Source organism: Sciurus vulgaris (genome assembly GCF_902686455.1).
Source record: "Sciurus vulgaris genome assembly, chromosome: 2".
In the NCBI taxonomy this organism is placed as follows: domain Eukaryota; kingdom Metazoa; phylum Chordata; class Mammalia; order Rodentia; family Sciuridae; genus Sciurus; species Sciurus vulgaris.
The window spans coordinates 3,221,463-3,244,869 of NC_136462.1; the positions used below are offsets into that span (position 1 = coordinate 3,221,463).

The window sequence follows — 23,407 nt, forward strand, 5'->3', positions numbered from 1 at the left end:
TTCTGGTTTTGGTGCTGGGGATCAAACCCAGGGGTACCCTACCACTGAGCTACATCTCAGGCCCTTTTTAAAATTCTGAGACAGGGTCTCACTAAATTGCCCAGGCTGGCCTTGAACTTGTGATCCTCCTACCTCAGTCTCCCAAGTCACTGGGATCACAGCTAAGCGCCACAACATCCAGCTAGGATCAGCCTTCAATGAAATCACACTGCAGTAGATTAAAATGCTTATCTGACACCTCTAAGGTTCCTACAGCAAAGGGAAGGGTTCCCCAGGATTCATCTCCTTGGAGAAAGAAAATAAAAATCAAGGCCTTCTTCTCTCCCTTTCTCCATTCTTGGCAGCAAAGTATTCACATATTATTTCCAAGTGATGCAACATGTATTGTTTTATCTTTCCCAAATTAAAGGATGCAGGTGTTTTACTAAAACTTTCTCTAAACTAAGCCCTGCAGTACACAAAGTGACAAAGGTCTTGCCCTCAGTGATGTGCTGGCTAGTACAAGATACACAAACAAGTACACTAAGCACCAAAGGCTGGGGAATGGTCACCGGACAGGGAAGCACAGCAGGATGAGGGGCAGGGGTCAAGCCCACCACAGGAAGAGCCAACCTTATCACACAGCATGCCTTAAGACAGAAGAACCAAGGGGCAAGCAAAATCAAGGCAGAGACCTGAGAGAGGCCACCAGAGATACAACATAGGAACCTGCCCAACAAGCACACAAGGTCCTGGGCTTGGGGTGCCTTCTGAAGGCAAGAGCCAGGAGAGATGAGGGTTTTGGGGACAGAGTTCAGGAAAGGAAAGAGGATGTCAGGTGATAACACCCTGGGAATAATACATCAGATATGCTGTGCTTGCTTCCTCAGCCCTGGCTGGCCTGAGAGTCATTCCCTCTCCTTAGAAGCCCAACACCTGGGCTGGGGTATGGCTCAGTGGTAGAGCACCTGCCTGGCATGCATGAGGTCCTGGGTTCCATCCCAGCACCAGAGGGGTGATGGATAATGCACATAGGAATACACATCACATTCATATATATATATACACATACATACACATACATGTCATATATAAATCAAAAGCCCAACATCTGGCCAGCAAATTTGTGGAGTCTTTTCCAACCATGTTAGAGTCCATGGGATGCAAAAGAGTCATGCACTTCATGAATGAAACCACCCAAGGAAACTGCATATGTAAGATGAAATCCTGTCCCCATCTGTAACCCCAGCTACTGGGGAGCCTGAGGCAAGATGAATGCAAGTTTGAAGCCAGCCTACAAAACTTAGCAAAAAACCTGTCTCCAAATTTTAAAAAGACCTGGGGACATAGTTCAGTGGCAGAGCATGTGAAAAGCCTTGGGTTCCACCTCCAACACCATAAAAAAAAAAAAAAAAAAAAAAAGATTAATCCTCTCCAATTACAGATGGTCAACATCCCTCCCACCTCTATAGGTCACAGTGGTAGAAGAAAAGGAGAGAGAGTAGACCAGTTTTGTTCATCTACAAAAGACCAAACACAGGGCAGGGCTTAACTAGGAGTAGGAAAACCATGAAAGGCACTTCCCTGACCACTGTGCCCTGGAAACATGCATCTCCAACAGCTCTTGCCTTATGAAGAAAAAAATATCAAAATAAAGTGAGAAACTCTTAATTGCTTATTCAGGAGGCCTGAGTAAAAAAGTCTGCATAAGTAAATATATTTAAAGAAGTCATCTGAGTTCCTCAAGGAACACACAACAAAACTGGTGTCAGACACTCTTGCAAGGGCTTTAAGGGCAGACAAGAACACAGAACACACAAGGAATCAGGCACAGGGGTGCCCTCTGTAATCCAGAGATTTGAGAGGCTGAGGCAGGAGAATCGCCAGTTCAAGGTCAGCCTCAGCAATTTAGTGAGGCCCTGTCTCAATATAAAAAGGGCTGGGAATGTGGCTCAGTAGGGCACCCCTGGATTCAATCCCCAATCTCCCCCGCCCCAAAAAAATAGTGTAAAGAAAGAGCAGCCCCCTAAGGCAGTTTTGTTTTACTGCTTACACTTGGAAGAAATTGTGAAGCCAGAGAAGTCAGCCCACCATGGTGGCACATACCAATAGTCCCAGCTGCTTGGGAACCTGAGGCAGGAAGATCCCTTGAGCTCAAAAGTTCAAGGCCATCCTGGGCAGCATAGCAAGATTCTGATTCTTTGAGGAGGGGGACAAGGGGAATAAAAAGAATTCATGGGCCTGAGGGTATAGTTCAGTGGTACAGCACATGCTTAGGAATACTTGGAGGCCCTGATTTAATCTCCAGTTTTGAAAAAAAAAAGGAGAGAGAGAGAAGAAGAGAAAGAAGGGAAGGGGGAGGAGGAGAGGAAGAGGGAGAAAAAGAAAGAGAAGGAAGAGGAAGAAGAGGAAGGAAGAAGAAGGAAGAAGGAAGGAAAGAAGACGGAAGAGAGGAGAAGGCAGAGGTAAAAAAAGAAAGAACTAATGAGAATCCAAATGTGCTTTGGAGTCTACAGCTCTCCTGGGAAGTGAGAAGACAGGCGCCTTGGCAAGCATGGGTTATGAACCAAAGTCCCTGGCCTTCCTGGGGCTCAGGAGTCAGCAGACTAGCTCTGGCATTAGGAGTATGGTCTTGGAATGTGAGGTGCTACACACAGCAGGTGCCAGAAACGGGGACCACCAGATAATCACACCAATCTCTCACTCCAGGAAAAGACCAAGGCACATCCCTGGTAAACAACTGCTGGATTTCTGCAGACACACTTGCTACAACTGAGCTTGTTTGACTGATCCAATATTTAGTTAGAAAGTTAGACCTTTCCTGAATTGAAATATTCCTCCTTGGGGGAAGAGTAGAGGTATTTTGTACTAGACAGAGGAGAGTGAAGGGAGGGGAAAGGGCATAAGAAGGATAGAATTAACTGGATTTTATTAACCTAGGTGCATATATGATAACATGATCTGTGTAACTCTACATCACGTACAACCAGACAAATGAGAAGTTATACTCCACTTAGGCATGAGGTGTCAGAATGCATTTTACTTTCATATATAACTAATTAGAATACATAAAAAAAAAGGTTTCTAAATTAAAAAGAGAATATGTCTAAAAAGAGAGAGAGAAATATCCCTCCTATAACTTCTGTTCATTGAGCTAACTTCTTCCCTCTGAAATAAACACAAAATATTTCCTGCATCATCCACATCACATTTCAAGTATTACACTGCAGAAACAGGGATCACCAAAACTTGCATCTCCCAAGCTCACACCTCTCACCACGCTCAGGTCAGAACGACTTCTGGATCTCTCATCCAAGTCACCATCACGTGAACACAAACATCGATGCCATGTTTATGAGAGGAAGACAGGCAGGGGCACATACATTTATACTGCTTGATATCTGTCCCTTTCTGTGCCATTATAACCAAAGGTAGGTTACATGATTGTTAATCAGCTGTCACTGTGACAAGCTCCTAAGAAAAACAACTTAGAAAGGATTTATTTTGGCTCAGGATTTCAGAAGTTTTAGTCCATGGTCAACTGGCTCCAAGGCAGAAACATCCATATAGAAGGATCCAGCAGAGGAAAGCAGCTCAGTTCATGGCAGCCACAAAACAGAGAAAGACAGACAGTGAAGAAGGAGACATGGAAAAGACAGTGCCCAAAGGCATGCCGCCAGTGACCAACTTCTTCCAACCATGCCTGACCTGTCCAGTAATCCATTCAAATTATTAATCTAACTGGGCACTATGGTGCACACCTGTAATCCCAGCAACTCAGGAGGCTGAGGCAGGAGGACCGCAAGTTCCAGGTGAACGTAAGCAACTTAGCAAGATCCAGTCTCAAAATTTAAAAATCAGAAAAGGGCTGGTGGAGGGGGGGGCAGTATTTCAGTGGTATGAGTACCCCTGTGTACAATCCCCAGTACTGCAAAATAATAATAATAATAATAATAACCAAAAAAAAACACCCATCAAATGGATTAATTCACTGACGAAGTCAAAGCCCTTATGATCCAATTACTTCCCCAAAAGTCCCACCTTTGGATGCTACCATACTAAAAGCCAAGTCTTCAACACATGAGCCTTTGGGAGATATCTATATCCAAACCATAACAATGATAACTAATGCTAAGGCAATTGGCTATTAGAAAAAAATAAAGGAAGCTGGGCATGCAGCTGTAGTCCCAGCTACGAGAGGCTGAGAAGGGAAGACGGCTTGAGTTCATGAGTATGAGGCCAGCAAAACAATATAGCAAGAACCCATCTCAAGAATAAAGAAAAAGAGAAAAGGCTTTACCCTTGCTACACACTAAACTCAACTCCAAATTGATCAAAAAATTAAATGTGGGAGTTTGTTTGCAGTGCTGACTCACCCAAGGCCTCATACATTCTAGGTTAGCACTCTATCACTGAGCTACATTCCCAGCCCTAACTGTGCTTTTTCTAAAAACACAAGAAATTAGAAGAAAATACAGGCAAAGGTCTATATGCACATAGGTCAAAGTAAAGCACATGTGCCAGGCACAGTGGCACATTCCTGTAATCCCAGCGGCTTGGGAGGCTAAGGCAGGAAGATCTTCAGCTCAAAGCCAGATTCAGCAATTTAGGTAAGCCCTAAGCAATTTAGCAAGACCCCGTCTCAAAATAAAACATAAAAAGGGCTGGGGATGTGCTCAGTGCTTAAGCGCCCCTGGGTTCAATCCCTGGTACCAAAAAAAAAAAAAAAGTAAAGCATATTCTGTGAATAAAAGCAACAGTAGGAAACTGAAAGACTGACCACAGCCCACTTGAGTTGGATGCAGAAACGAAATCCGTTTCTGAGAGAACATTGTTTTGCAGCCCATCTCAGTGAAGAGTTCAGAACTGCAGACTGTGGCTCAAGACAGGCACAGCTGGCTGACTTCTGAAAGCTCCCCAGAAGCCTACTTCACACCCACACAGCCTGCTCCCCCAGCCTACAAACCACACAACCCTGCACCTGATTTCAACTTCTGATGTCCTGTGTGCCTCCAGGCGACTTGGTAGGACAAGGAAGCAACGAGAACTATGCCACAAAGATGTGCTCAGTGAATGAGGGAAGAGGCCTCAGAGGTCACATGTCCACCTCCCACCTCCACAGGACTGCAGAGCCCTGGCCTCCTGGGTGTCAGGTGGCACCGCTGCTCCCCTGACCTGCACCACACCACAGGCTTAAAACATTCCCATGCCCTTTTCTCCAGGTGATGCACGGAATATCTAGTCCCAAATTATTAATTAACCATAGCGATTTTTTTAATATGCTTTTATTCCCAAAAATAAAAGAACTCTTTAGAGGCCAATTATTTGCTATGAGACATAGAAAACTCAATGCAAAATGTCCAATGTACAATCTTACAAATCTATCTGAATTAACCTAAAACTCAAGGAGACCTTCGTAGGTTCAAACCTCTGAAAGTCATTGTTCAACAGGCAAAGTTCTGTGGCCGAATTCAAGTCCAGGCTCCAAGAGGCCAAAGAAGTGCATACTGTGTCTGCAGATCCTAAGAGTCCTTACTTAAAATAATGAAGGTGAAAATAATCCTGAAACAATTATTACCTTGATTTTATTTTAGAACTCATTATGTCCTTGCTATTTTGGATAGTGATTCAATCTCTGTAATGTTTACTGCAATCGATTGATTGATTCATGTTTGCAGTACTGGGACTGAAGCCAGAGCCCCTTGCATGCTAGGCAAGCATTCTAAGACTTAGTCACATTCTGCCTTTTTTTTGGAGACAGGATCTCACTGAACTTCCCAGACTAGCCTCCAATTCCTGGGCTCAAGTGATCCTCCTGCCTCAGCCTCCCAAGCAGCTGGGACCACAGGCCTGCACCACATGCCTGGAAGGTTTATTTTAATGTGCATGGTTCCTGGTCACCTCACTCACTCGCACTACTTGGATGCAGACTGGGAATGCCGAGACCTACCCAGCCTGGCTCCACATTCACCCTCTGACTAAATCCCACCTGTAGCAGGCTATAAACCAAAATAAAACAATGACTCTCTTCTAAATACCACTTGAAAAACAATAAAAATAAACAGTCTTTAAATACTACCCCAAAAGGAAAGTCCAATATCCTTCTTTCAAAGGGCTCACCTGTCCTGTGGAAACACAGAAAACAAATTTAAAAAGATCCTTCATAAAAAGTAATTATTAAAACCCATGCCTGAGTGGGGTATTGTGGCACACACCTGTAATCTCAGCAACTTGGGAGGCTGAGGCAGGAGGATGAAATCTTCAAAGTCAGCTTCAGCAACTTAGTGAGGCTGTATGCAACCTAGTTGAGACCATGTCTCAAAAATAAAAAAGCCAGGAGCAGTGGTGCACACCTATAATCCCAGCAGTTCAGGAGGCTAAGGGAGGCAGATCGTAAGTTTAGAGTCAGCCTCAGCAAAAGTGAGGCACTAAGCAACTCAGTGAGACCCTGTCTCTGAACAAAATAATCCAAGTAATTGAAGTAATCCAAGCAGAAATAATACACAAAATAGAAAATAGTTCTTACTACATACTAAAACTGTTCTTCTGACTTGTGATGAGTAATTTTTTTTTTTTTAACTCTTTCTTCTGGTGACTGGAAAAGACTTTGGAATGACAATTGCCTTCCCAACAGGAACAATGGAAATTGACAAGTTTGTTCAGCATCAGGACAAATGTCAGGCACAATGGCACACACCTGGGACCCCAGTGACTCAGGAGACTGAGGTAGGAGGAGTGAAGTTTAAGGTCAGCCTGGGCAACTTAGCGAGACCCTATCTCAAAATAAAAAATAAAGCGGTGGGGAATGTAGCTCAATGGTGGAGAATTTGTCTAGCATGTATGAGACATTGGATTCAATCCCAAAAAAATTCAAAACAAAAAAAGGGTTCAGGGCTGGGGTCCTGGCTCAGTGGTAGAGTGCTTGCCTGGCATGTGTGAACCACTGGGTTTGATTCTCAGCACCACATATAAATAAATAAATTAAATAAAGGTCCATCAACAACTAAAAAAAAAAGGGTTCACATTTTTTGGGGGGACTGGGGATTGAACCTGTGCCTGGCTACGTTCACACTTTTTGAGAGAAACACTGAATTCCAAAGGCAATTAAATAAATGCCTCCAAAATTCTGAAGGGAAACTGTTTCTAACTTAGAATCCTAGAATCAAACTCTCAATCAACTGTGACAGTAAAATAGCATTTTCAGACAGATCAGAGCTCAAAACCTTTTACCTCCAGAGCACCTTTCTCAGGGTACTGAAATGTGCTCAAATGGCTAAGACTGAGCCAACCAAATGACAAGCTGATCTGTGGGAGGCTGTGAAGGAGCCCACAGAAATCAGGTATGGATAGGAGGAGCAGAGAAAGAGGGAGACCCCAAAGGTCAATAATGACGAGAGGTCAATAATGAGAAAGACTCAGGAAGCCAAGACACAGAAACAGTAGCAAGCATGGAAAAGTCAAAGCTCACTTGGAAGAAGTAAGCAGTGTCACTTCTTGGAGACAGAAGAGAGGGCAAGTTGCGGGCTGGGGAGATAGCTCAGCTGGTAGAGTGCTTGCCTAGAAAGCACAAGGCCCTGAGTTCCATCCCCAGTACCGCCAAAAAAAAAAAAAAAAAAAAAAAAAAAATCCAAGAGGGCAAGTTGCCCCAAACAAGGCCCATGTGCTGTCCCCACCACATTGCCATCAGCGCCCTGACAACCTGACAACCTGGCTCGGGCGGTGCACGCAGCCTGCCCCGTAGGACTGCCCTACACACACGCCCCTGAGAAAGACTATTCAGCACAGCCCACCAGCAGGGCAGGAAGGAATTTCAACTGGGCTCTCTTCCTTGAGAGTGGAACAGCTGCAATTCATGCGAAGTGTCTAGGGCAGATCTCTCTCCTCTGCCTCTACCCTGGTGATGTATTTCATCATTTAGATCAGTATGGACTTAAGGATATTTATTTTATAGTTTAGGTTATACTCATCTACCAATTATTAATAATACATTATTTAAGCCAGGCACAGTGACACACACTTGTAATCCCAACAACTCGGGACTGAGGCAGGAGAATTCCAAGTTCGAGATAAGCAGGGGCAACTTAAAAAGGCCCTAAGTAGCTTAGTGAGACCCTATCTCAAAAAACAAAAAAAGGCTAGGAATAGAGCTTGAGTTTGATCCTCAGCACCACATAAAAAAAGAATGAAAAAATAAAATTTAAAAATTTAAATAAAAAAAGGAGGAGCGGGGGTGTGGCTCAGTGGTTAGGTATCCCTGGGTTTAATCCCCAGTACCAAAAAAAAAAAAAAAAAGCCACATTACTCAGTGCATTGCTCAGATTATTCAGGGTCTAGTCACTGGGAGCTCTCAAACTGGCTCGAGTATTTTTTTTTTTCTTCTTCTTTCTTTTTATTCTTTTTTTTCCCCCCCAGAAATGAACCCAGGGACTTGTGCATGCTAGGCAAGTGCTCTGACTCTGAGCGTGTGGTACCCCAGTTTGTGTCCTCTGACACACGCCTATCCCTGTGGGTCTTGAGTGCTACTTCCTTCCTAGTACTGCAAGCTCCAGGCTCATCTTGTAACATCTTGTGTCTCACCTGCCCCAGCCTAGAATCGCCCACCTCACCAAGGAGTTCTGGTAGACTGTAACACTGGTCTAGTCATGAGAAAAAAGAGAAAAAAAGCAAACTAACCAAACTTGAAAGACTATCTACACAAAGTGCCAGATCAGCACTCCTTAAAACTGTCAAGGTCACTACAACAGAATGATGTGTGATTCCCCTACTGTAGTTTCGGAACTTAAAAGTTCCCAAAAGGTTCATGTGTTGAAAGACTTAGCCCCCAGCTTCGCAGTACTGGAGGTGGTAGAAACCTTAAGAGATGAGAGATGGGACCTAACCCAGGCACAGGGGCATACACATGTAGTCCCAGCTAATCAGGAGGCTGAGGCAGGAGGAATACTGGAGCATAGGAATTTAAGGCCAGCCTGGGAAACACAGCAAGACCAGAGAGAGAGAGAGAGAGAGAGAAATATCACTGGGGGCATGTCCTTGAAAAAGACTGTGGGACCCTCATCTCTTCATCTCTCTTTTTTCAATCCTGGTGGAAAGGTTAATGGTTGGCTCTAAAACACTCTCTGACATGACATGCCTGCCTTGTCACAGGACTAAATCAACAGACTGTGGTCTGAAACCTCCAAAACTGTGAGTCAAAATAAATCATTTCTATCTATAAGTTAATTATCATGGGTATTCATTACAGTAACAGAAAGCTAACACATCTTTCAATTCATGTTGACATTTGAACTCCCAATGTGATGGTGTCAGGAGATAGGCCTTTGGAGGTGACTAGGTCATGAGAAGATTCTCACGATAGAATTAGTACCCTTATAAAAGGGACCAGAGAGCTCCCTCACCTTCTTTCCACCCTGTAAGGACACAAGAAGGTGGCTGTCCACAACCTGCAAGAGGGCACTTACCACAACCATGCTGGGCACCCTGACCTCATGGACTTCCAGCATACAGAACTGTAAGAGACACATTTCTGTTGTTCATAAGCTGCTCAGTCTTGATACTTTATCATAAAGCCCTAACAAACTAAGATAGTTACCAAAAACAAGGGAAGTCTAAGACTAAGGATGGAGGCAAAATGATCAAGTTGATGTGTGTCCTGGATGGGATCCTGAGACAGAACAAGGATATAAGGGAAGACCTAGTGATCACAAATAAAGAAGAGTTTAGTTAATAATAATATCCTGGTGTTTACTCCACTGTTGCCACAAATGCACCCATTGATGCAAGGCGTCAGCACTGGGGAAGCTGGAGGGAAGGCAGAAATTCAACCTTTGGAATTCCTCAAAAATCTAATTTAAAACAAAGAGAAAACCAAAGAATGCATAACTTGATAAAAACAAAACTAAAAGGTACACATGTAGTAAGTATATTAAGAATTCATGGGCTGGGGCTGTAGCTCACTGGTAGAGCACTTGTCTAGCACATGTGAGGCACAGGGTTCGATCCTTCACACCAATAAAAATAAACAAATAAAATGAAGGCACGCTGTCCATCTACAACTACCAAAAAAAAAAAAAAAAAGAACTAGGCATGGTGGTACACACCTGTAATCTCAGTGGCTCAGAAGGCTGATGCAGAAGAATCACAAATTCAAAGTCAGCCTCACAAACTTAGCAAGGTCCTAAGCAATTCAGCAAGACCTTGTCTTTCAATAAAATTTTTAAAAAGGGGGTAGGGATGTGACTCAGTGGTTAAGCACCCTGAGTTTAATCCTAGTACCGCCCCCTCCCCCCCCCAAAAATCATGCCAGGCCTAGCTGTGGTGGCACATGCCTATAATCCCAGCAACCTGGGTGTCTGAGGCAGGAGGATCACAAGTTTAAGGCCTTCCTGGGCAACTAAGTGATACTGTCTCAAAGTAAAAGATAAAAATGAGAAGGGCTGGGGATGTGGATCAGTGATAGAGCAATGGCCTATCCTAGGAGAGATCTGGGTTCCACCCCAGCATAACACACACACACAAACACAGAACACAGTATTGATACATACAACAATAAGGATAGTATGCCACCTCAAAGAACCAGATACAAAAGGCCACATATTATATAAATCTTCTTGCATGAAATGTCCATGGAGACAGAAAATGGGTTAGTGGTTGCCCAGGGGGGATGGTGAGTGACTGCTAACAGATACAAGGTATTTGGGGCGGTAATGAAAACACTCTTGAATTGGACATGATGGCTGCAAAACCCTGTGAATTTTATCATACCTGATTTACACTGCAATAAAAACATGTACAGGTTTGGTTTGCAGTGCTGGGAAGCAAACTCAGGGTCTCCTGCATGCAAGGCAAGCACTCTACCTCCAGAATTTCTCAAATTAAATCAAGATCAACCAAAACAACCAATTTTGTGATCTAATCTTTTTTAGCTTTGTCAAGGAGTTGCAGAAAGCTTCACTTCTCAAATCTTTAGTTTATTGCATAATCCCATTTTAATAAATATTAACAAAATCATTATGTTGTCTTTAGTATATTTAGAAATTTCCAAATATACTACCTATCATCACTAAACCAAAGCAATGATAATACCAACAGTAAAAATTACATATGTATTATTGTTCTGAAATTTCAGAACAAAAATTTTATAGTGAAGAGTCAAAGGGGGAATATGACTTGAAAGTAGGAAAACACATTCATATTGTGGGTCCAGTGGAGGCAGAGGAGAGGGGATGAGTGGGGAAGATCTGATGGTTTAAACATCAAAGTCAAGGTTCACATTCTAGCAAAACCCCAAAAGGTCTCCTGGAGTCTCAGTCTTTTTCAACCCATGACATCTTTGGATGAACAAATATGGCACTCCTCTGTAGTCTGCATTTTTCTAAATAGGAAAATGTATTATAACAATAAATAAGTTCTTTACAGCTAACCATCTCCCTACTTCCTACCCTTTCCCAACGAAGAATTGCTGCAGTGCGGGGTGGGGGGGTGGGGGGGTGGAATGCAGTGGTAGAGCACTTCTTAACTGCCAAGGCCCTGGGTCCCTCCCTCAGGAAGAAAGGGAGGCAGGGAGGGACGAGATGCCCACATTCTGCCTGTAGGTCAGGCTCCTCCAGCACTACCTCTGGGGCACGAAGCTCATCTCCAGAGCTTCCCAAAAGACCCCTAGAGCTGAAAGTGTTCTGACTCATGGTTTCCTACTTGTCCTGAGTCTAATTCTTTCCTCTAATATAACTTAACCTTTTATCTCCTCTTCAAACTTGAATCATAAGAATGAACCCAACAGAGGAATCTATGATGACAAAGTAACCACAGAAAGTGAAACATGTTCAAAAGACAGACCACAATAGTGGCAGCAATTCTGAATGTTTACACCCCAAACACCTTGCACTACTATACAGAAAAAAAAAAAAAAAAATTTGTTTGCCTTTGGAGGATTTTTTTTTTTTTTTTAAATTTTCAGTTGTTGATGGACCTTCATTTTATTCTTTTATATGTGGTGCTGAGAATCAAACCCAGTGCTAGGCAAGCACTCTACCACTGAGCCACAACCCCAGCTCCTGGGGGATTTTGTTGTAGACAGACTTTCAGAACTAGGAAAATGAGGGCCAACACCCTCAGGTATTTCTCCCGGCCTGCTCCCAAAGCCAGAGGGATTGTTTGGAAATCAGCTACCTCTGTGCTAGATCCTTCAGCTCTGCAATAACCAAATGTCACCACCTGTTTCAAGGTGTGTATGTAAACCTTCAAGAGCTTACTTGCTCTTTTAGAAATCCAGAGGGCTGTCTAGAACTGTGGTTGCACCTGAGCAAAGAGATGTTTGCATCTCTGGGTCAGCTGTCAGGTGCTAGCCCCTGCAGCAAGATCACTGATCTGCCAGACCACAGGCCCATCACCTAGCAAAACTCTACAGAGAAGAGGACTTATGAAAATGTAGAACATGTTTCTTCCTAAACAAGAATGAGGGAGTCCAAATGTCCCTGGTTGAGCAAGCAGAAAAGAATGAACAGCTTCAGCTGACTGTATGACTAACAGGATGCAGAGCAGGTGCCATAGGAATCTGGGCAGAAAACACTAGTGTGGGCAGTTTAATTCTGGGCAGGGAAAGCAGTCTTGATTAAACAGGAAAAATGCAACAGATAACCTAATGTCACAAGAGGGGTTACATATTTAAGTGCTAATGAGCGGAATAATTTTCTTTTCTAAAGAAAGATAATTATAGAAAACATTTTAAAAAATATTTCCTTTATTTTCCATGTTCTAGAAGGACACAATACCTTTATGTTTTCATTTATTTTTATGTGGTACTGAGGATTGAACCCAGTGCCCTCACACGTGCTAGGTAAGTGCCCTACCACTGAGCTACAACCCGAGTCCCAGAAAACATTTTTAAAAAGCAATTCTTATCAGGCATGGTGTTGCACGCCTGTAATCCCAGTAACTCAGGAGGCTAAGGAAGGAAAATCTTAGTTTGAGGCTAGCCTCACCAATTTAGCAAGGCCCTAAGCAACTTAGCAAGACCCTGTCTCAAAATACAAAGGGTTAGGGATGTGATAAAAGTACCCCTGAGTCAATCCCCAGTACATAAAAGAAAGAAACCCCACTTTGCTGCACAAAGGGTTACATAAAAAAAGAAAGAAAACCCACTCTGCTGCACAAAGTGGATTTGATTCCAACTACTTGGAAAGGTGAGGCAGGAGGATTACAAGTTCCAGGCCAGCACGGACAATTTATGGAAACCCCATCTCAAAATAAAAAGCAAAGGGCTGGGGATATAGAGTGCTTGCCTAGCATGCACAAGGCCCTGGGTTCAATCCCCAGCACCAACCAAAAATAAAAACAATAAATAAAATAAAAAGCAAAAAAGGCTGGGGATGTAGCTTAACAGTACAGCACCCCTGGGTTCAATTCCCAATACCCAAAAAAAAAAAAAAAAAAAAAACTATTGGTTATTAAAAGGCACAACCAGTTAAGTGACGGAGTGGGCAAAAATATTTGCAGCACATGTATCTGGCAAAAGACTTGTATCCAAAATATGTAAAGAACTTCTATACTTAATAATCTAAGTGCTGGCCATATAGCCCATCTCGTAGAGTGCCTGACTCTCATGCTGGAGGCCCAGGTTCGAGTCCTCAGCCCTCTGGTATTATGCAAATAATTTTTTAAAAAATTATACTTTTAATTTTCTTTCACTTTATAGAGATTTTTCCTGTTCTGTGTTTTGTTTGTTTTCTCTGAGGTGCTGGAGATTGAACCCCAATGCCTTAAGAACGTTAGGCTTGTGCTTTACCACTGAGCTGCGCCCCAGCCCTAAGAGATTTATTTGTCGTGATTTTGCAGCTGAAGAGTCCCAGCGTGGGCAGCCTCATCTGAGGAGGCTTCATGCTGAATCCTAACACAGCAGACAGCACCACTCGGCCAGCCCAGTTTTTTAAAGAAGCAAAAGCCTTGAACAGGCACTTCACAAAAGCAGGTCACAAAAAGCCAAGGCACACAGAAGCCACCATCAGGACCTGCCACACCCCTCTGGAGTGGCCAAGATAACAGAAAGGCAGTACCAAACGCTGGAGAGGATGCAAACCACCAGAACTACACACAGCTGGGCAAAGCACGAAGAGGCACAACCACTCTGGAAAACTGGCAGTTTCTCTAAAAGTTAATTATACATCTACCCTGGAGCAATTCCATTCCTGGATATTTACCCAAAATAAATGAAAACGTATGTTTCACAGTTTGTACAAAGAGGAGCAGCCCCCCAGATGCACATCAAGACAACAGAAAGGGACACATGCATACCATGAATTTTAAAAATAGTATGCTAAACAAAATAAGATGCTGGGTTCACTGGCCACACCTATAATCCCAGCAACTCGGGAGTCCGGGGCAAAAGCATCACAAGATTGACCAGTTTGGGCAATTTTGTGAGGCCATTAACATTTTAGCAAGACCCTCTCTCGAAATATAAAATAAAAAGGGCTTGGAAGGGGGACAGGGGTTGTAGCTCAATGGCAGAGAGCTTGCCTAGCATGTGTGAGGCACTGGGTTCGGTTCTCAGCATCATATATAAATAAAATAAAAATCCACTGACAACTAAAAAATATTTTTAAAAAGGTGGGGCTGGGAATGTGGCTCATTGGTAGAGCCACATTCTGGGTTCAATCACCGTCACCATGAAAGAGAGAGAGGGAGAAAGGGAGGAAGGGAAGGGGCTGGATGGGAAAACATATATAACCTCATGTATAAGAAATTTGAGAGTAGGAAAACTATAATGATAGAAACCAGTGGGTACTGCTTGGAGTGTGGATGTCTGGTGACTGATAAGAGTCATAAAAAAATTTCTGGGCTGTATCTTGATACAAATTAATCAAACCAACAGAATGGCATAAGTAAGATCTTAACATTTTACTATATGTAAATTATATTTTAAGTTTTTAAAAAATATTTCCCATGGGGCTGGGGGTAGCTCAGAGGCAGAGTGGTTGTCTAGCACATGTGATGTACTGGGTTTGATCCTCAGCAGCACCACATAAAAATGAATAAATTAAAGTATTCTTAAAAAAAAAAAAAGTTTCCCAATATTTAATGCTGTATTATTCAGAAGTTACTCAGATGTTAACTGGAAGGTAGTTACAAACTGTTTTGTTTTGAGAGTACAGTATAACTGTGAGATGCTATGTTGGGGGGTTAAGAGTCACTTCTCCCCCAGACTCCCTTGCACACACCTACTCCATCAAGCACTGTGTCAGGAATCTCTGTAAAGGGACTTTATGGATGTAATTAAGGTCCCAAGCTATTGACCTTAAGACAGGGAGATTATCTAGGAAGGCCTGACCTAATCAGATGAGCTCTTTAAGAGTGGGTCTAGTGGTCAGAGGCAGGCAGGCAGACACTCAAAAGTATGAGAGGAATTCAGAGTAGGGAGACTCTCCACTGCTGGCTTTGAAGAACGGAGGAGGCTGGGGGCAGAGACAGCAGCTCTAGGACCAAGAGCAGTCTCCTACTGACAGCCAGGCAGCAAGGAAAGGAGGACCCTGGTCCTACCACCAAGAGAAGTGAATTCTGTCACAACCCAAGAGCTCAGCAGAGTACCCCATCTCCAGAAGAGAACAGCAAGGACACTAGCATGTAAGACCTGAGCACAGCACCCATGGAAAATTAATATAAAGAGCACACCAAAAGTCCGTAGAACTTCACGATGTTTTAGTTAAAAGGAAGAGTTATGGAAGAGCCTTGGAAACACTGCGCCTAGTGAAATGCCCCAGTCCCAGAAGGGCAACAGCTGTAGGACTCCACTCATACACAGTATGTAGGAAGCCAGAACCACAGATCAGAAGCAGAAAGGTGGTTCCCACACTGATTCATGGACTCAGGGTCTCAGTGCCATAGATTAAACAGAGTTGCAGACATGTTGCAAACATGCAAAGATCCTTAACACTACTGAACAGTGTACAGGTGGTTAAAATGTAACTCTTAAAAAAAAAAAAAAAAAAGGGAAAGTGGGCGCAAAGCTTTCCCTGATAAAGGCAATTACAAGACTCACTTCAGGGTGAAGCTCAAGTACTGCAAGGTGCTTCCAAGCTTGACTGCAGAAGCAGATGCCTCGCAGCCCTAACTGCCCTCTCACCTCCCACTCCTCACCAGAAACATGGAGTCAGCAATAGCTCTGATCTTACTGGAACAGTGCTGGCATCACTGTGACATTTTAGTGATAGCAATGCAGTGACCCCCAGAGGTCCTGGACACAAACACCCATGATGTGCAGTGGAAGTCAGGAACAGCCCACAATCTCAGCTGGGCTAACTGGGATATTTTAGAACCAAGATGTGACTTCTACTTTATCTATGCATGCAGCTCAGCTTAAAAGGCTGGTTGTGCTGCAGGGCATGATGTCACACACCTGTAACCCCAGCAAGTCAGAGACCCATGCAGGACCATAGCAAGTTCCAGGCCAGGTTGGCCAACTTAATGAGACCCTGTCTCAAAGTAAAATTTAAAACAGGGCTGAAGGTGTAGTTCAATAATAGGGCACCCCTGGGTTCAATCTCCAGTTGTGGGGGTGGGGGGAATGTTTGTTGCGGTGATACGCATTACTCATTTTATATAAGTATAGATAGCACATATTAGAAGCATATTTTAAAAATACAGATCCAAATTGCTTTCATCTGCCTCCAAACATACGTTAAAACAAAAACAAAACAATAATTTATTTCTGATCCATGAGTTTGCCACCTAGGTGGAAAGACACAAGGATGGCCTAGATAGAACACAGACCACTGACTTGGGCTCCTGCTTCCAGGGAAACCTGGAAGATCATTGGTAACCTGTCTAGAGGACAGAGCCAACAGACATTTTTAGACCCACTCCTCCTCAAACTCTCAGCCACTGAATAGTGACCTCTTCCTGCAGTATCCCCAAGTGCTCTCCTCTTAGAGCTGCTCCACTGTCACTACCAGATGGTCACTACCAACAACACCCTGGCCTTCAATACGATGTAGTTTAGACCACAGCCTCAACCCTTGTCTGACTCCAGACCTGCATTTCCAGCTACCCCCTCGGCCCCGACAAGCACCCCAGATTTATATCCAAAAGCACAGACCACCTTGTCTTCCTCCCACTTTCCCTATTGTGGTGGATGTCACCAGCCAATGAATCGTCAAGTTAGAGATGAGGAAGTCATTGTAGATGCATTCCTTCGGCAAACACCTATGAAGTACTTTCTGGGTGCCAAGCACTGATGGTGAATACAAGAAACAAAACCCCTGCCCTTCCTGAGTTGAGGACTATACCAGAGAGTAAACAAAGTAAGAAAATGATAGAGCAAAACAACACAGCATTTAGGTGAGGAGCAGAAAAGTCAGGCAGGGCAAGGGCTACAGAGTGCAGCATATGGCTCAAACCACCACAGTGGGTGTGGTGCTACCAGTGGCAGAGCTGCTGGAGGGAGGCCAGATAGTGCCAGGTCCAGGAGGGCACTGGTGAGAATTTTAGCGGAGAAGTGACATGGCCCACTAGTGTTTGCATAGGCCTGCTTTGATTCAAGGATGGGGGGTCCTTGCCACCCTCTCCCTCCACCTGCAGCCTCTTCCCTGCACCAAGGCAGGCCCATAGTATCCTAAAACCACCAGACGCAACTGCTCCTCTGCACCTCCTGCCTAATTTCAGACTCACAGGCCTCGCTTGGGGTGAATGGCTACCTAACTTGCTCATCCCAGTCACCAGCACCAGCCGCCCCACCTGCCTCACACATGCTATGCCAGAGCACCAGTCCCTGCCCATTCTAAATGCCACCTAGCTCCTTAGTCCTCCAACCCTCCTTCTAGCCCCAGGATGAGAGCAGCCTCTAAGGCCCTTCACAGGCTCCACAGACTTTCCCAGCCCATCTTCCCTCTCATCCCTCACAGCAGCTCACCCTCAGCCCACAGCTCCAGGCCACCCTGACAACTGGCGCTTTCCTTCTAGTGTCTCTGAGGATGGCTGCCTCAGTAGTGTATCATATTAGGCCTCTAACCCCAGTGGCTCCACCCTGCCAGACTACCTGCCAGCTTACACCTCCAAATCTCCGGCCACTTAGCAGTGCCTGCCATTCAGGGCATTCTCAAGTCATTTAAAGCTACACCTTCCAAATCTTACTCTGTGCCTTGAAATTTGACAAAAACTAACCATGTCCTCTTGCTCAGCTACTAATAATCATGTCTTTGTAACATCAAATCCTGGTTCCTGATATTTCACTCACACACTTAAAACTAACCTTAGTTAAGTGTAATGGCCCACTCCTGTAATCCTAGTGACTTGGGAGGCTAAGGCAGGAGTATTGAAAGTTTGAGCCATTAGTCAAGCATGGAAGCACACACCTGTAATCCTAGCACCTCTGAACAGGCAGGAGGATAGCAAGGTCAAGGCTTGGCAACTTAGTGAGTCCCTGTCTGGAAATAATTTTTTTAAAAAGAAGGATACTGGGGTTACAGCTCAGAGGTAGAGTGTTCGCTGGGTCAATCCCCAGTGAGAGAGAGAGAGAGAGAGAGAGAGAGAGAGAATATGAATGTGTGTTAGCTAAAGACCCTGCCTCAAAATTTAAAAAAAAAAAAAAAAAAAGTTTTTATGAACTGGAGAGGGGTCCTAGGGTTGAATCTTCAGCATCACATAAAAATAAGTGAATAAAGTCATATGTCCTTCTACTACTAAAAATATTCAAAAAGAAAAGGAAAAAAAAAAAAAAGAACTGGGGATATAACTGAGTGGTAGAGTGTCCCCAGGTTCAATCCCCAGGACCAGGAGGGGAAAAAACTTAATCACTCAATCACTTAATTCACTCAACTTTCAACTTTTCTATTTCTCATTTTCTGTTTAAACCATCATGTTTCAAAATTATTTATGACTGTTCAGAAAGTTACACTTTTTTCAACATGAACATGCTTAAGAATGTATGTTTTTAAAAAATGTAAACATTTAGACAAATAAGAGTAAGTGCTAACTGTGAAATATTTAGGATACTTTGTGACCCTCCCCAGGACTGTGCCCTCCCTCCTTGCCTGAGGAAAATCCCCATGCACTGTGCTTTCAGGAGACACTGCCAAGACAGGAGAGTGAGCAGGAGCTGCAGTGAGCTACTGCCCAGTCCCACACCACTCAGGACCATCAGAGGGCTGCCAGGCTCAACTGCAAGATGATACTGCATTCCTTCATGACTGGAGAGTACTGTCTTCACACGTGCAATCTGAAATTTTAAATATTTAGTACCACTGCATCCTTACAGATATTTAGGAAACAATGAGTCAAATGCCCCACCAAAACTGAGGCCTACAGCCAGTCCATGAAAGAAGTAAATCCTTAGCTGTAATATGATTAAGAGACTTAAAAATGTTGTTCCAATTTCCTAATGGGTTTTTCACTGACCTATTACAATGTATTTGGAGCTGATTCTGATCAAAGGCTTAGTCATGCTGCTCCCCACCCCCCAAAAAAAGCCTTGGAATTTAACAAAAAGAATGAAAGATGCAACTGCCTTTAACACAGTAGTAGTTTTAAACGGTATATCTCAAATACTCTGTTCTCACACTTTTTAAAGATAGCATTTTTGCAGGTACTCCTTGTTGTCACTTAATATGCAAATTAACATATTTAAATAAAATAAGCTCCAATAATTCTAACACAACAGACCTGGAATGGTCTAAAACCCTTTTTATAAAAACCAACCAGTCCATCACACGTTAATTTTACTTTTCAAAAATTGTTTTAGTTGTTGATGGGCCTTTATTTTTTTTAATGGGGTGTTGAGGATCGAACCCAGTGCCTTACACATGCTAGGCTCTACTCCAGCCCTAATTTTACTTTTTTAACCCTTTAATATTTTAAGGAAAAGGGAACACCACATGCGACACGGAAAAGCACTGGAGGACTGGGGCTGCCGCACGTTCAGAGGCCACGGTCCCCTGGGAGGTTCTGGATCGGTCAGTGAAAGAAAAGGCCCGCCTGGCAGCCAGGGGCCTGGCGGCGCGGATGACAGCGCGCCGCTCAGGGCGGTGCCGCGGAAGGCGGGGACCGGAAGGATGCGGAGCGCGGACAAAGCCGCCCGCCGCCCCTCGCCGCCTCCCCGGGCGGCCGCAGCCCCGCCGCTCGGCTCCCGGCCCACAGCTGTCGCGGCAGCGCCCGCCGGGAACCCGAGCCGCGAGGCACGCGGATGGAGAGCCGGCAGGGACCCGCGCCCCGAGGCGCGCGGCCAGGAGGGGACAGACAGGGACCCGCGCCCCGAGGCGCGCGGCCAGGAGGGGACAGACAGGGACCCGCGCCCCGAGGCGCGCGGCCAGAAGGGGACAGACAGGGACCCGAGCACCGAGGCGCGCGGCCAGAAGGGGACAGACAGGGACCCGAGCACCGAGGCGCGCGGCCAGGAGGGGACAGACAGGGACCCGAGCACCGAGGCGCGCGGCCAGAAGGGGACAGACAGGGACCCGCGCCCCGAGGCGCGCGGCCAGAAGGGGACAGACAGGGACCCGAGCACCGAGGCGCGCGGCCAGGAGGGGACAGACAGGGACCCGAGCCCCGAGGGGCGCGGCCAGGAGGGGACAGACAGGAACCCGAGCACCGAGGGGCGCGGCCAGGAGGGGACAGACAGGGACCCGAGCCTGGACGGACGCGGACGAGAAGGGGACAGGGACCGAGCCCGGAGGGGCGCGGGCGAGGAGGAGACAGGGACCCGAGCACCGAGGGGCGCGGGCGAGGAGGGGACAGACAGGGACCCGAGGCTGGACGGACGCGGGCGAGGAGGGGACAGGGACCGAGCCCGGAGGGGCGCGGGCGAGGAGGGGACAGACAGGGACCCGAGCACCGAGGGGCGCGGGCGAGGAGGGGACAGACAGGGACCCGAGCACCGAGGGGCGCGGGCGAGGAGGGGACAGACAGGGACCCGAGCACCGAGGGGCGCGGGCGAGGAGGGGACAGGGACCGAGCCCGGAGGGGCGCGGGCGAGGAGGGGACCGGAGCCGGCCTGCCGGGCCGCGGTGGGCAGGGCCGGGCCGCGTCCGCGCCGCGCACTCACCGTCCGTCCGGAGGGCCGCGCTCGCTCGCGCTGTCGGCTGGGAGCGGCCGCCCGAGGCGCGGAGCCGCGGTCACCAGCGAGGGGCGCCTCCGCGGCCGCCCCGCAGCATCCCCGGCCGCCGGCCCGCGCTCCCTCAGCCTCGCCGCGCCCGCTCCGCCGCCGAAAATGGCGTCCCGGCGCCGCCCGCCCACAATGCCGCGCGCCGTGACGTCACCCGCCCTCGCGCTGCCGGGCGGGGCGCAGCGCGGCGCGCCGGGGAAACTGAGGCGCGCGGGGGGCTGGGCGGTGGCGCGTCCCAGAGGGTTGCGCTGGGTGGCGCGCTGGGCTTCTACCCGGGAACCGGGCCTGCGAGTCCGCAGAGCCGCCGGTCTCCCGCGAGACCCCGCACGAGGCCACGAGACTCGCGGGGTCGAGCTCCGGGGGTCGCCCGGCACCCGGACCTGGCGCGGATCCCGCCTCCTAAAGGAAGGGAGGAGGCCCAGGGCCTGGCTGGCGCTCGGCCTCCACCCAGCCTACAGGGCGCGCCCGCTGGCCAGGGAGCTCTGGGGCTCCCGCTGCCGCATGCACCCCAGCTGCAGGCCTGACTCAGCAGCCGGCCGGAGGGCGCTGAGTCAGCGGCAAGCGCAGCTTGCCTGCCAGGGCTCCAGGTGCCTGCAGGAGAGGGATGCAGGTGCCAGCCCCCCGCCCCGCCGTGGGAACTGCTGCCCTCCTCTGATAGTACCACCGGCGCCTGCAGCCCTGGGCATCCTGCAGTCACACCTGCAGTCTAAGGAGGCAGATGCTCCTCGGTTTTCCCAGGGAGGCCCTGTTATTTTGATCTGTTCTATAAATGCAAAGGTGGGCTAACAAGGGTGGGAGCTCCAATGGTAACAGAGCAGCTCGGGTTGGAGCAGGGAAAGGCAGAGGGCCAGGGTCAAACTCCCTCCACACTACCCTCAGTGATGCCAGACAAACTGCACGTTGGATGTCACCTACTCATCAACCATTGTCCTAGGATCTGGTACATTCCAGGATGCACAACAGTCACCATCAAGAGCATCTGCAAAGCACCTGGTTCATGGCCAAGTGCCTCAGGAAAGAGAAGAACCAGTTGAATAGAAGCCCATTTCTCTTTCTGTGCCTCTGGGCCCCCTAATTGCTCCCCTGCTTCCTGTCACCCCAGAAAATTCTCTTGGACTTGCCTTCTCTCTTACGGCACTCTTTGATGGATAGCCAAGACTCTACCTAATTCATCCATCCCCACTGCCACCATTTTATCTTCTTGTTCCTCTGTCCCTTCAACCAGTGTCTGTTTAGCTTCTGTGGTCCTCATGGGGAGAAGAGCAAGATGCACTGATGAACAAGGCAGATAGACCCCTGCTCTCCAGGAGTTCAGTTCTAGTGGAGAGAGACAGGTGGTAAAGACAGGGAAATATCTGACCTTGCTGAGATCTGAGGCAGGTAAGTGAACTGAGACCCAAAGGACAGGAAGAAACCAGCCCCTCAAGACCAGCATAGAGGGCTGGGGAGATAGCTCAGCTGGTAGAGTGCTTACCTTGCAAGCATAAGGCCCTGAGTTCAATCCCCAGTACTGCAAAAAAAAAAAAAAAGACCAGCATAGAACACTCCAGCACAAGTCTTTGGGCAGGAAGAGCCTGGGAGTGCAGGGGAAGGAGAAAAGGCCAAGTCATCCAGCACACATCAATCCTGCCATGCTGTCAGCACAGCACCAAGTCCAAACTCCTTAGCTTGGTCTACAGGGCCCACAAAATCTAGTGTTGCCACTGTCTGTCCCCCTGTCCCCTGGACACCCTCGCCTGACCCTGAGTTCACCCTGTCCTTCCCCCACCATCTCACCCCTGACTGTGTGCACTGTGCCTAGAATGTTCTCCCTCCTCCTTGTCCCCAGATACTCCAAGAGTGAGCCAAGCGTCACTTCCTTTAAAAAGCCTTCCCTGCCTGTGCCAGCCTGAACAAGCCTTCCTCTGAGTTCCCACATGTCCCTTCCCCTGATGCACATTGTGGTCAGTTTACATGGTTGCCTGCCCCTGGGCCTACAGGCACTAGGCAGGAGGGACCTGTGTCTTACTCATCCCCAAGCCCTGCCCAGCACCTGCCACAGACTGCATAGCAGGCCGTTGAGGCAAATGTATGACAGGAAGATCAGGTGGACCCTTCTCCAGGTCTCCTTTGCCTAGCCAGCCCCTCTGATGGAATAGACACGTGGGATCCCCTTGAGTCCCTGAGTTCTGCCATGGTCCTCAATAGTCCTGCCAGTCCTAGGAGCTGTTAATGTCCGAAGTCCTCCCCACTCCTCCCCAGGTGCTGTCCAGTACCAAAAGACACAGATGCTGTGCTCTACTCTTCTGAATATCCAACAGTTCTAGTGGAGCCTCTCAGGATGCCTGCCCAGCAAGGGGCTGA

General features: G+C 46.9%; 1 protein-coding gene across 14 annotated transcripts in view; it reads right to left on the reverse strand.

Moving 5' to 3' along the window:
* KLC1 (kinesin light chain 1) overlaps positions 1 to 21,193 on the reverse strand; it is a 56,573-nt gene extending 35,380 nt beyond the window's left edge. For 10 of the 14 annotated variants that reach the window (XM_079130043.1, XM_079130044.1, XM_079130035.1 and 7 more), the window contains exon 1: positions 21,005 to 21,192. The gene's annotated coding sequence lies outside the window, so the exon portion shown is untranslated. Of the gene's footprint in view, positions 1 to 6,058; positions 6,083 to 9,437; positions 9,486 to 21,004 lie in introns of those variants that run through there. The other 4 variants (XM_079130041.1, XM_079130045.1, XM_079130042.1 and 1 more) reach the window with 4 other exon arrangements.
* Positions 21,194 to 23,407: the final 2,214 nt, after the last annotated feature.